Source organism: Nicotiana sylvestris, chromosome 7, assembly GCF_000393655.2.
Source record: "Nicotiana sylvestris chromosome 7, ASM39365v2, whole genome shotgun sequence".
Taxonomy (NCBI): domain Eukaryota; kingdom Viridiplantae; phylum Streptophyta; class Magnoliopsida; order Solanales; family Solanaceae; genus Nicotiana; species Nicotiana sylvestris.
In genome coordinates this window covers 32,769,592-32,785,081 of record NC_091063.1, presented here as the reverse complement: position 1 = coordinate 32,785,081, position 15,490 = coordinate 32,769,592, and positions in this window count along the sequence as shown.

The window sequence follows — 15,490 nt, the reverse complement described above, 5'->3', positions numbered from 1 at the left end:
AAACCTTCTGAAAAAAGACATGAATACGCAGGCAAATCGAGAAAGGCTAAATAGAGCTATTCGAGGTCTCAAAACACATAAACAAAGAGTAAAACTATAAATGACCTACCAGGTCATCACATTCTTCACCTCTAAAACACATGTTCGTCCTTGAAAGGACATAGAAAAATATCTGGACTAGTGAAAAGGTGTGGATATCTACTCTGCATGTCCGACTCGGACTCCCACATGGCTGCCTCGATGGGCTGATCTCTCCACTACACTCGAACTGAAGGATAACCCTTAGACTTCAATTATCGGAGAAGCCGAGCTAGAATAGCCATCGGCTCCTCTTCATAAGTAAAATCCTTATCCAATTGGACTGAGTTGATATCTAACACATAGGATAGATCAGCGTGATACTTCTTGAGCATGGGCACATGGAACACTGGAAGAAATACTGATAAACTAGGTTGTAATGCGAGCTTGTAGGCCACCTCACCCACTCTCTCAAGAATCTCAAAAGGTCCGATATACCTAGGGCTCAACTTTCCCTTCTTTTTGAACCTCATCACACCTTTCTTGGATGAAACCCGGAGAAATACCCTCTCTCCAACCATGAATGCAATATCACAAACTCTACGGTCGGCATAACTTTTTCGCCTGGACTGAGCGGTGTGAAGTTGATCCTTAATTATTTTGACCTTATCAAAGGCATCCTATACCAAATCTATACCCAACAACCGAGCCTCCCCCGGCTTGAACCATCCAATTGGTGAACGCCACCGCCTCTTGTATAATGCCTCATAGGGAGCTGGTAGCCATTGTTGTAAGCAAACTCCCCAATCGACAAGAACTAATGCCAAGAACCCCCAAAATCCATAACGCAAGCGCGAAGCATATCCTCTAATATCTAAATAGTGCGCTCGGACTGACCGTCCATCTGGGGATGAAATGTTGTATTCAACTCAACCCATGTGCCCAACTCACATTGTTTGGCATTCCAGAAGTGCGAGGTGAACTGCATACCTCGATCAGAAATGATAGACACGGGCACACCATGAAGACGGACAATCTCGCAAACGTAGATCTCAGCTAACTGCTCTGAAGAATAGGTAACTGTCATTGGAATGAAGGGTGTCGACTTGGTCGACCTATCCACAATGACACATACTGCGTCAAACTTTTTCTGAGTTCGTGGGAGTCCAACAACAAAATCCATAGTGATACGCTCCCACTTCCACAAGGAAGACCGAACGACTGTGCAAGCTAGCACACGACTGGGCTCTGAAACATCTAACCTCACGAATTGATTGGCCAAAGCATGAACATCTGCTGCAAGTGGTTTCTCACCAATTGGGATATATGCAAATCTACCCATACTCATTGCCTTTATACTACCCATACTCACTGCCTTTCTAATCAAGGTATCGGCCACCACATTGGGCTTCCCGAGATGGTACAAAATAGTGATATCATAGTCTTTCAACAATTCCAACCACCTCTTCTACCTCAAGTTGAGATCCTTTTGCTTGAACAAATACTGTAGACTCTGATGATCTATGAATACCTCGCACAACATGTCAAAAAGATAGTGCCTCCAAATCTTCAGCGCATGAACAATGGCTACTAACACTAAGTTATGGATAGGGTAATTCTTCTTGTGAACCTTCAACTACCGTGACACCTATGCAATCACCCTGCCATCATGCATCAATACTGCACTGAACCTAATACGAGATGAATCACAATGCACCGTGTGGTATCCTAAACCTATGGGCAACACCAAAACTGGCGCCGTAGTCAAATCAGTCTTGAGCTTCTGAAATCTCAACTGACACTCATCCGACCATCTGAACAGGGCATTGTTCTGGGTCAATCTAGTCAATGGGGCTGCTATGGATGAAAACCCCTCCACGAATCGGCAATAATAACCCGCCAAACCAAGGAATGTCTGGATCTATATAGGTAAAGTAGGTCTAGGCCAGTTCTGAACTATCTTAATCTTCTTAGGATCCACTTGTATGCCCTCTGCTAATTAAACATGCCCTAAAAAGGCGGCTGAGTCTAACCAAAACTTAGACTTTGAGAACTTGGCATTTAACTGGCTATCTCCCGGAAGATAATGCTCATGCTTCTCTCGACTGTGAGAGTAGGTCAAGATATCATCAATGAATACAATCATAAAAGAGTCTAGGTAGGTCTTGAACACCCAGTTCATCAAATCCATAAATACTACTGGGGCATTTGTCCACCCAAATGATATTACTAGAAACTCATAATGCCCATATCAAGTCCGAAAAGCCATCTTAGAGACATCGGATGACCTAATCTTCAATTGATTGTAGTCAGACCTCAAATCAATCTTCAAAAATACTTGGCACCTTGAAGTTGATCAAATAAGTCATCAATCCTCGGCAATGGATACTTGTTCTTGATAGTGACTTTGTTCAACTGCTGATAATCTATACACATCCTCATCGACTCATCTTTCTTCTTCACGAACAATATGGGCGCACCTAAGGGCGAGACACTAGGTCTAATAAAGCCCTTATCAAGAAACTCTTATAATTGTTCCTTTAACTCCTTCAACTTCACTGGGGCCATACGGTATGGTAGAATAGAAATGGGCTGAGTGCCCAGAGCCAAATCAGTACAGAAGTCAATATCTTTGTCAGGTGGCATCTTTGATAGATCTGTAGGAAACACCTCTGGAAACTCACGAACAACTGGAACTGAATCCATGGAAGGAACCTCCGCACTACAATTGCGAACATAGGCCAAATAAGTTAGACATCCCTTCTCGACCATACATCGAGCCTTCATATAAAAAATAACTCTACTAGTAGAGTGGCCAGGAGTCCCTCTCTACTCTAATTGAGGCAACCCCGGTATGGCTAAGGTCATCGTCTTTACGTGACAGCCCAATATAGCATGATAAGGTGACATCCAATCTATACTCAAGACAACATCAACATTTACCATATCAAGGAGTAGAAGATCTACGCTAGTATCAAAATTCCCAATAGTAATCACACACGAGCGGTAGACACGATCTACCACTATAGAATCTCCTACATACATGTCCACAAACACAAGAGCACCTAAAGAATCACGAGGCATAACCAGATATGAAGCAAAATAGGATGACACGTAGAAGTAAGTAGATCCAGGATCAAATAGAACTAAAGCATCTCTATGGCAAACTAGAACAATACATGTGATAACAGCGTCAAATTACTCGGCCTTAGGTCTAGCTAGGAAAGCATAACATCGGGGCTGGGCCCCACGACTCAAAACCACGTCTCAGGGACGGCCTCTAGCTGGCTGGCCTCCACCTCCAACGGGATGACCTCTACCTTTGGCTGCCTGACCCCTGCCTCTAGCTGGCAAAGCGGGCGGTGGAGCAACTGGTGCCGAAATTATGGCACAAGTACCCTACTATTGCACACTTTCGTGTGATCAAAGGCAAAATCTAGCAATGTTCCTCGGATCACCACAAGTATAAGAAGCCATCGGCTGTTGAGATTGCTAACCCTGGAATTGGCCCTATCGACCTAGGTAACTACTCTGATAACTTTGGATCGGAGGTGCACTAATAGGATCTGGTGGTGCATTGTAGGCTAGCTACTCAGGATGAGACACATAGGGACCATGGCTCCCTAAAGCACTGTGAGATGCCTGAAGCACTGAATGAAATGTCCTAGGAGGATGGCATCCACAAAAAGTACCCCTGGCTCTAGATGAGTCACCACCGAAACTACCGGAATGACGAGGCCTCTTATGTGATATCAACCCCCTCTCTTGAGCACGAACCAACTCGATTCATTTGGAAATATCTACGGCTGTTTGGAAAGAAATATCACTCCCGATCTCCTTGGCCATCTATAGCCTGAGAGTGAAAGTGAGACCATCAATAAATCTCTCACTCTCTCCCTCTTAGTAGGAAGCAAGATAGTGACAAGGCAAGCTAGGTCCACAAATTGAGTCTCATATTAAGTAACAGTCATACTACCCTGCTGGAGACGCTCAAACTACCTGCGGTACTCCTCTCTCAGGTGACATGAATGAACTTCTCCAAAAATAGTTGTAAGAACTAATCCCATATAAGTGCAGGCAATCCAACTGATCTAGTCAACATATAATCTCTCCACCATCTCCGACGAAACCAGTCATCTGAAATGATGCAAAATCTTCACTATTGGTTTCAACTATGCCTATGTTGCACAACATCCTGTGGAAACGGTCCAGGAAATCCTATGGGTCCTTAGAATATGAACAATTGAAATGAACAGGAAAGATCTTTGTAAACTTATCCAACTTCAACATAGCCTCAGAAGACAAAGTGGGCCTATCACCAGCCAGTGTCGCAATAACCGATTGAACAACCCCAACTAGCGGGGCTGTTGGAGTCTGATACCAAGGAGCCACCTTCTTCGGGGTGTAAGTAGCGGGAGTTTTCTCTCCTCCCCTAGCCCAAGAGACGACTAGTGCCACTAGAAAGGTACCGGTCTTGGCCACACTCTTCATAATACTTACCCAATGGACTAGAGCGTCTTGAAGCACTAGAGTGGCTATGAACCCCTCCGGGACCTAAACTGGTCTTACGGGTACAGTCTGAGTTGGAACCTCCTTCTCAAAATCCTGAGGCTCCACTGTGGGTATTGCCGCTCGAGCTCTAGGCTGAGCTCTGCCTCTACCTCAACCTCTGCCCCTGGTCGTAGCTGCTATTGGGGGCTCTGGCTCATATTCGGCTATAGATGTAGTACATGTTCTCTCCATCTGTGAGAGAACAAGAGTAGAATGGCTCAATCATCAATGAAAGAATAAAATTGCACGACAAAGCAAGAAAGAAGTGATATTTTTCCTGAACTCCATAGCCTTTGGAAGATAAGTACAAACGTCTCTGTACCGATCCTCCAGACTCTACTAAGCTTGCTTATGACTCGTGAGACCTAGGAAACCTAGGGCTCTGATACCAACTTGTCACGACCGGGATCCCAACCTCGGGGTTGTGATGGCGCCTAACATCCACTTGCTAGGCAAGCTGACGTGAGATAGGTAAATAGCCAAACTTTCATAGTTTCAACAAGGTGACGATAAATAATGAGAGATAGGAACTCAAACTAATAAGACACCAACATAAGTCATGTAATAACGTCTACTCCCAAAGATCCGGAGTCATGAGTACACGAGCTACTAGAAGTTCTACAAATAGAGTATGAAATAAATACAAATGTTTTGAATGAAATAAACAGTAAAAGAGTGAAAAGAAAGGAGACTCTAAGGTCTGCGGATGCAATAAAATCTACCTCAAGTCTCCGTATGCAATAATCTAAGTTGTCGTACATCACGCCGTTGAGACCAATACCAAAATCTGCACAAGAAGTGCAGAAGTGTAGTATGAGTACAACCTACTCAATGTACTCCGTAAGTGTCGAGCCTAACCTCGATGAGGTAGTAACGAGGCTATGATAGAACACTCACATAATTAACCTGTACAAACATGTACATATGTACAACAACAACAAAATAGAGATTTAAAAATGTACAATTGGGAGGGGGCATGCGAAAGGGGGAAAGATACGATAATTACGACAGGTATGACTACACAAGATAGCCAAATAAATCATCAACCAATAAGGACCGATAAACAAATGACATAAAGATGGCACGGCATCACCTTTCGTGGTTTTACTCTCGATCTCACCATGTAATAATGAATAAATGATATAGATTTCACGACATCATCCTTCGTGCTTTAATTCTCTTCCTCACTATGTATTAATCAATAAATGAGATAATGAAATGGCATGGCATCATCCTTCGTGCTTTAACACTCTCCCTTACCATATAGTAAAGATAATATAAATTCGGGAGATGAATAGTACGGAGAATGTGCTTTACGTCAAATATGATTCCAAGATACCAAACCTTAACATCCAACAATACTTAACCATTGCTAATAAGATAATAATGAAGGGAGGAATGATCAAATAAGTAATGATCTAATCTAAGCATGGATGTCATAATTAAAAGGGCAATATATCACGAGGAAATAAGTTCCACCCACATGCTTTATCCCACAAAATCACGTAAATGCTCGTTACCTCACATATACGTTGAACCCATATGTTAATCACATAGAAAATAGGCAAACAAGTCCTAATCCCTCAAGTCAAGGTTAACCATGACACCTACCTTGACCCACAATCAAATCAAAGCTCAATCGGAGCCTTTCTTCAAAAATTCGCTTCCAAAGCAATCAAATCTAACCAAATATCGTTCAAACGATTCAAAATGAGCTTTAGAAACTACCCAAGAGTGAAAGAGATTCAATTTAGATCATTATTGAAAAATTTAACAAAAGTCAACCTTGAGCATGCTTGGCCAAAATCAAAATTCAGACCAAAACCCGAATACTCATTCACCTCCGGGCCCGATTATGTTGTTTCAAAATCCGACCTCAATTCAAGGTCTAAATTCCAATTTTTTAGAATTCATAATTCTACTCAAATCCCTAATTTCTACCATGAAAATCCTAGATTTGATGTTGAAAACTTATGAAATGCAATGGGTAATTAAAAAGAAATAGATTAAAGTTACTTACCAATGAATTTAGGAAGAAAATCTCTTGAGAAAATCGCCTCTATGGTGTTTAGGGTTGAGAGTTTGAAAGAAATGAGCTAATTCCTGTTTTTCTCCATCTTTTACCCAGCTGCACTTATCGCAATTGGGACATATAGTTTGCAATTGCGATGATCGCAAAAGCGATCAACCCATCGCAAATTCAAAAATGTCACTAATCATGATGTCGTCGCAAATGCAACAATTTTATTACAAAAGCGAACCAAGGCTGTCCGCAAATGCGAACAATCCTTCGCAAAAGCGAAGCAGTACCAAGTCAGTCAATGATCGCAATTGCGACCAAAACCTGCGTAATTGCGAAAGTACAGAGTCTGCAAATGCAAAGAATATCTTGCAAATGGGAACTCTTCCCATCCCAACCCATGCTCGCAAATGCGACTCATTGTTCACAAAAGAGAGGCTCGCATTTGCGAGCCAGACCTCGCAAATGCGAGATCTACAGATCATACCATAAACAAAAGATGCATCAGCTATTTTTGAAGTCCAAAAATCGATTCGTAGTCTATCCGAAACTCACCCGAGCCCTCGGGGCTCCAAATCAAGGATGCACACAAGTCAAACAACATCATACGAACTCGCTCTCACGATCAAATTGCCAAAATAATACCTAGAACTACGAATCGGACACCAAAATGAATGAAATTTTCAATGAAACTTAAGAACATGAAATTTTACAACCGCATGTCCGAATCATGTCAAATCAATTTCGTTTTGCACCCAATTTTGCAAACAAGTCATAAATACTATAATGAACTTATTCTAAGTTATGTAATTGAAATCCAAATTCGGTAGCAATAAAGTCAACTTACGGTCAAGCTTTAAAAAATTTTAAACCTTTAGATTTATAGTTTTCAACAAATTGTGTTAATTCAGGTTAGGGAGTTCCAAATTCAATTCCAGGGATCCGTTTTCTCATAAAATTGACCTAAGTCAACTCAAATTAGTTTTTAAGGTACGATTTCATATTTTTATCAATTTTCTCTTAAAAAACTTCTAGAAAAAAGGACACGAACTGTGCACGCAAATCAAAAAAGGCTAAACAGGGATATTCAAGATCTCGAAACACAAAAATGAAGGCTAAAACTTTAAATGATCCTATCGAGTCATTAGAAAACCCAATCGATATTGAGACAAATTTGAATCGATTGAATATAGTGGTGGATTATATCTTTGCATAAAATGTTGCATCTAGCATTATGAAAAATAGTGAGGATCTTGAAGCTCAATCTGTTAGAGAATGTCGACAAAGACGTGATTGGCCAAAATGGCAAGAAGCAATTCAATCCGAGTTGGATTCACTTGCGAAACGTGAAGTTTTTGGGCCTGTAGTTCAAACACCTAATGGTTTTAAGACTATTGGCTATAAATGGTCTTTGTACGTAAAAGGAATGAGAAAAATGAGATATAAAGATATAAGGCACTCCTTGTTGCACAAGGATTTTCACAAAGGCCTGGTGTCGATTATGAAGAGACGTATTCTCCTGTTATGGATGCTCTAGTGTTCTGTTATCTCATTAGTTTTGTTGTCCATGAATAGCTTGACATACATTTAATGAATGTGATTACAACCTGCCTTTACAACTTACTTGATAACGAGATATACATGAAAATTCCCGAGGGATTTAAAATGCCTGACGCAAATAATTCAAAGTCCCGAGAAATATTTTCAATCAAATTGCAAAGATCTTTGTATGGTTTAAAGAAATCAGGATGAATGTGGTATAACCGTCTTAGTGAGTATTTATTAAAGGAAGGTTATATAAATGATTCTATTTGTCCATGTGTTTTATAAAGAAAACAACATCGGAATTTATTGTACTTGCCGTATATGCTGATGAGAATAATTTTATTGGAACTCCTATAGAACTCCAAAAGACAATTGATTATTTAATGAAGGAATTCAAGATGAAAGATCTCGGAAAGAAAAAATTATGTCTCGGTTTGCAAATTGAACATTTGACAAATGAGATTTTTGTAATCTGCCTACACAAAAAAGGTATTAAAACGGTTTTACATGGATGGAGCACATCCATTAAGTACTCTGATGGTTGTTCGATCACTTGATGTGAATAAGGATTCGTTCCGATCTCAAGAAAAATAATAAAGAGATACTTGGTCCTAAAATACCATATCTTAGTGCAATTAAAGCACTAATATATCTTGCTAATACTATAAGGCCCGATATACTTTTTCAGTTAATGTCTTAGCAAGATATAACTCTGCTCTTACAAGGAGACATTGGTATGGAATCAAACACATATTGCGGTATCTAAAGGGGACTACCGATATGAGCTTATTTTATGACAATGATTGCATTCCTCATCTTGTTAGTTATGCCGATGGTGGGAATTTATCTGACCCGCACATGGCTCGATCTCAAACAAGCTATATGTTTATATGTGGAAGCACTGTCATATCTTGGCGATCTACTAAGCAATCAATCGTGTCTACTTCATCAAATCATACTGAGATAATTGCTATTCATGAAGGAAGTCGAGAATGTGTATGGTTGAGGTCTACAATACATCTTATTCGAGAAAAATGTGGTTTGAAGTGTGACAAACTACCCACGATTTTATATGAAGACAATGCAACATGCATAGCCCAATTAAAAGGAGGATTCATAAAAGGAGATAGGACAAAACACATTTCACCAAAGTTATTTTTCACACATGATCTTCAAAAGAATGGTGATATCAATGTGCAACAGATTCGTTCAAGTGAAAATATGACTAATTTGTTCACTAAATCTCTACCGACGTCAACCTTCAAAAAACTAGCGTACATCAGGGGGAGTGTGTATGCGTTGTACTCTTTCTCCCTTACAAGATTTTGCTCCACTGGGTTTTTCTTGCTGGATTTTTAACGAGACAACCAAAAGGCATATTTCTAAATATGTGTACTCTTTTTCCTTCACTAGAATTTTTTTCCACTGGATTTTATTTTAGTTAAGGTTTTAACGAGGCACATTATATGTTGAATATACATTCAAGAGGGAGTGTTATAAGTAGAATTATATTTAAGGTGAATGTCTATATTTAAATATTTGAAGTAATCTATTTCTAGTCCAAAATTGGACAAAAAATGCAACTTTTACAATTTTCAAGTAGGTGGTTTACTTTACTCTATCACATAAGTAGTGCATTTTTAGAAAACTTACATTTCATACCTAATATAGAATCTTTTGCTCTATTTATCATGGAAAGCAATATAATGACTTTCAAACTTTTTCCAATGATATAGTAGCAAATCTTTATGTAAGAATGATTAATGGTAATAGTATTTTGGACTGGTTAATTAGATGCTATATATACAAAAAACAAAGAGAAGAGGTTGCTAAAATCTCGACGGTGAAACATTATAAGAAGGAAGTCTTTGGAGGAGTTTGCAAACAGTAACTAGAATTCATAAGAGATAGAAGATGGAAAAGTCCCTGAGATCACTTGCAATTCTAATCGTCCTTTTTGCTGTTGTATCAGGTTTTACATTATCCTTTTACCTACAGTAGAGTTTTCTGTCAGATCTAATCTTTTCTTATCCTCAAATTCTTTTATATTATTATAAAGGAGATTGAAATCCAATAAACAAACAAGTGGTAGGGAGGTCGCCGAATTTTAAATCATACACACTCAAACCTTTTTATAATAGACATCCTTTAAAACAACATTTCACTATAATGGCCAAGTTTTATGGTGTGATGATTTATATATTTTGACTAATTCACAAAATGACTAGACGTTTTTTTATAATTATTTTTCACCACCTTTGGAATTCAAAGATGAGAAACTTATTTTAATTTTGTGGATGCAGATGTGTATGGAATCAAGACATGCAGAGTTGATATAGGATTTGAAATATGCAATATCGGACTAAGAGATGGATGCTTCAGTAAATGTGTGGAAGGAACAGGACGTGCTATTACTGAAGGGACTTGTATAATTAATGAACGTGGTGTAAGAACCTGCAAATGTGTATTTTTTTGTGGGTCAAGACCAACTATACCTATTTCTATCCCTTAGATTTTTTTTGTTTTAATTAAGTTCTATCAGATGTAGTGTTTTGTCATAGTTGTAGTTCTATTTTCAGTTGCGATAAAATATAAAAAATAATGAGCATCTAATGTTTTCATTCAAAGAATTATCTTTATTGAATTAACATATTGATCTTTCTTCTAGTTTATATTACCCTGCCTCTCGTTTTTATAATGTTTTGTATGATCAAATCTTACAAATTTCAGTAGAAATTAAAGGAACGTAGCTAGGGGTGTCAATGGATCTTTAAAAATCGATTAAACCAACCGAACCGAATTGTACCGAATTGATTATTAAGCTTCTTTCAATAAAATTGTAGGTTTTTATATAGAACTATAATTGTACTAATAATTAGGGTAGGTATTTAGTTTTACAAAAATAAACTGAAAAGGTATCGAACCGTACCGAATAATTTTATAAAAAAAATATGTTTCATATATTAAGTTTAAAAATAAAAAATATTAATTTTTTCTTTACGCCTATATGGAAATGTTTACAAGCTAACAAGTAAATTAAAGCCGAAGTCTTAATTCTCAAACCTATTATGCTACTCCGATTGAAACTAAATTAATTATAGCTATCATCTTGAGTAGCAAACTACAAGTATTCTAGCGATCTTGAGTAGAAAATCATAAGATAATGAATATCTTTCCTCTTGTATGATTTTTAGATTTTTCGTACTGTATGCTAATTTACTAATAGACTCTATTCTTGAGTCTAGTCGTGATTAAATAAATTCCAACTCGTATGAATTATATTTTTTTTTGTCTTTACTCAATTTCTCTTACGTTATAGTAAAATAGTGGGATATATCTCTACTCTAGCTATCTTTCATATTTTCTTGATTCATTGTCTTTTAAACTGTAAAAATGTCTAGAGAGTTTTTCTGAAGTCCTATGTTGCATATCTTATCGCGTTTTAACTTCTATTAGCGACTTTTACATGATATTTTAAAAATAATACCGAAAATTAACCGACATGTACCGATATCGAAGAGAAACCAAGATGATTCACTACTGGAAAAGCCAATTTTTGATCCCCCATTCACGATAAATAATAAATAAAAAGAGAAAAAGAAAAGCCATTCCATTTCAACAAAGCCATTTTTGACCGAAAAAGGTCGGCCAGAAAACACGTGGTTGCAAAATATTTGCGACCGAATCAGTCAAAAAATTTCGACGGATTCGGTCAAAACTGAAAAATAAAACACGTATTTGAATTTAAGTTATTGCAACCGAATTGGTTGGTAAATTTGCGACTTATTCGGTCGCTAATAAAAAAAGTTAAATGTTCCGACCAAAAATTTGGATTGGGACGGCCTCGAACAGTCTAATTTGGTTATACAAAATAGAATAATCAAAAAATTGGTACGGTGCTGATAATAGCCTATATTATGCGATATAGATGCTATTTATGCTCTAAGTTAATCATATTTTATTGATGTTTCAAGTGCTAAATGATAACAAAATGCTCTAATTGAGGTTTTTATTTTTTTGCAGGAGCTGCTCCGAGTTAGGAGGAGTATATAGAGTATTTTGGAGTCAAATATGTAGATACAAGACCAATCGAGAAGAGCCCGGATGAAAACGAGCAATAAAAGGCGAAGAAAAACTGGGCAACAGTCCACCGCGACCACGATAGGGCCGCGGCTGGAACGGGGTGGAAAAAGGCACAAAACAGAATAGTCTAAAACGACCGCGGTCGATCTGGAGAAGACCGAGAAAGTCCAGGGGCTAAAATGTAAAGCGTGGGAAACTTATCCTAACCCTATATAAACTCAACAAACTCGCCCAAGTCAAGATTAAGCTTGTTTTTAGATTCGACCTAAGGAGGCAAGAACACACTGGGGGCAAGGCGGAGAATTCTTCCACGAGTTTTTCACTTCCTTCTTCCTATTTCCATTATTGGTTATGAATTCTAGTATTGTATTTTTGCATACTATTATGAATGGCTAATTCGTTTTCTAGGGTTTTGATTGAACCTTTTGTAGGATAAATACTTGTTATATTTTTATATAATTGAGCCGTTGGATTTCTCTACTTGTTCAACTACGTGTTTGTTGCTGTTGATTGAATGGCCATCAATTGACTGTGCCTATTTAGTGTGTAGGGCTCGAGAGAAAGTACATATTTAGGTAGTTGTTGAACAACGTCACTCCTAATGTATGTAAGAAATCAATACAGTGGGTTTAAAGGCAAGTTTAGAAATAACAAAGCCTTGATGTGGTCATAATGAGCGGTTAGATAAAGCCAACTAGCGTAGTTCGAGAGAATATGTCTAGTAAATTGTTGTAGTTGCTCGAGAGAGAATTACGACACCTAAAGTGCTCACGATCTGTAGAGAATACATCGGCGAAATTGTAGGGAACATAGTAGTAAGGATTCCGACAATTGAGAAAATCATAACTCTAGACCTCCTTAATTTAGTCTCCAACCCTTTATCTTGTTAGTTGATAATTTTACCGCTTTCTAGTATTTGCTAGTTAATTAGTTAGAAATATAAATCTCAATCTTTATAATTTAGAAAATTGTTCAAACTTGTTTTCTTAGTGATATTAAACAAATATAGCTAAGCCTTAGTTTTCTGTGGGATTCGAATCCAGACTTTTAGACCGGATTATATTTACAGCAACCGCTCATTCTTTTTAGGACTAAAGTTGAGCTGGTGCATATTTTATAAAATAACCTACCGAACCGAAATAGTGACACACCGGGTGGGTTGTAGCTCACATCTGCATAGAATTCTTTACAATTCACACCTTCGTTATATAACACGCCCCTTAATTAAAAGAAATTGGATGTATCTTTCTGATAACGTGTTCGCGCTTCCTCTTTTGTAGATCTGGTGGTGATATTATGGGCAGCACTTTTTATGCTAGATAATCTTGTAAATATTGGTCCTGTTAAACTTAAAACAATACAATCAGATCCTAGCTGGCAGTCACAAACATATATTATGACGCTAAAAGGATGAAAATGACCTGGGGAACTTTAGGGACATTGACTTTGACTTTTCACTTTTTCCTCTGTATTGAGTCGATTATGTATGACAAAAGCATTTTTGGCTTTTCCTTTTTTATTTTTTGTTCTAGTCTCTTAATGCTAATCACTATTTCATCTTGTATTAAATTTCGTCGTAGCAACGAGTTTTCCACTATTGACTCATCAGTTCTCATTCGTTACTGGTCGGTCAATGAAATGAAGACTTACTACAATCTTTTTTTTTTTCTTCTTGTCCTTTTTGAGTCCAAAAGCTGGTGACTGATGACTCTTCAAAAAGTGTCTTTTCACTCTATGAATAACGTGTTTGAACAAAAAAATTGAAAGTTTTAGAAAACAAAAGAATATGAAGAAATCATGACCCTAAAATTCCAACTTTGATTTTTCCAACACTAATTTTACTTGGGAAGAATAGGCTTCATTTTCAGACATCACGTTTCACACTTCAATTTTACACCATGAAATATAATAGTTTCGTTGTCATCAGCTTTTGTTTTTTTATTTTATTAGTATTCTAAAGGTTTCACATTTCTTAAAAAATATCATTCCTTTCACAAATGAAAAGACAAACTCAATTTTTTCAACCAAAAAAAAGGGGGTGAGAACGGATTGAGTGAATCTCAAAGAGCTAAAATATTAATTCACTGTTAACCAAGCTTATTTTATCCAGGTCTCACAATCTGCTCAAAACTACTATTCTGTCCATTTGATATATTTTCACTACATAAAATTTGCTTAAAGACCAATACATAAGCTACCGAAAAAATATATATTACACATAAAATGGAATAACGCGAAACAATTTTCATTTGAGGGGTTAATCCTTCGGCACTTTAACAACTGAGTTAGCTCCTTCTCATGTTACGACTCGTAAAGTAATTGGAATAACGTGAAAACTGCTACTTAGGAAGAATATAAAATTTAGATCAAATTCAAATAATCAATGAAATGTAAACCGGTGAAAGAAAAGGAAATTATGTAAACCCGACGTAGTAATTATTTTCTTTAGAACGAAAAAAAAAAAAGATCAACTAAAATATCAACATATTTTTTTTACTATCTTAAAAGAAATTAACTGTTACCCACAGTTTAATGAGTTTTAAAATAGTAGCTGAGTTTCAAATAGCAGCTGAGAAAGAAGGGGCCTTTGCCTTGTGAACATCATCAAAAGGTAGACCATTATATTAGTGTGATTTGAAAGTAATATGATTCGGCCCAGGAACAATTTGCTAGAGTATTGGATTTTAAGCCCAAATTTAAGTGACTTCGAAGGCCCCCGCCTTTGCGTAAGCCCGTTTACGGCTTCAAAGCAGAATCTAGGGGTATTATCATTCTTAACCCGCGTCAGAAATTATTTATATTTGTTAGCCGAAAAAAGTATATAAAATTTGTATAATTTTTTTATATAACATATATATATCGGCTATTATTTTGAGAGCGGTTATTGTTTACCCGTAAAACGGTACAGTTGAATTTGTACGTGGTCTTAAGACAAGTGAACTAATTTGATCCTGAAAATGATGAAATAAATAAAGAATTATGCAACACTTAGCCTTAAAATGTAGATGATACGACAGAGATGACAATTTCGGAAACAAAGTTTTCGGGCACGACAATGATGATATCAAAAAAATGAAAAAGTAAAATTGTATTATGCTTTGTATAGAATGTAGTATAAGTTTTCCAGAAAATTCGTACCCTTTACAATGATAACTAAGCTCACTATTTATAGTTGTGTCAAGGAGATCCTAGGAGCGTGCCCTCCTTTAATGTCAATTATGAAGGTCATTGATGAAGATGTAACGGTGGACATAAATGTCAAATTCCCTGTAA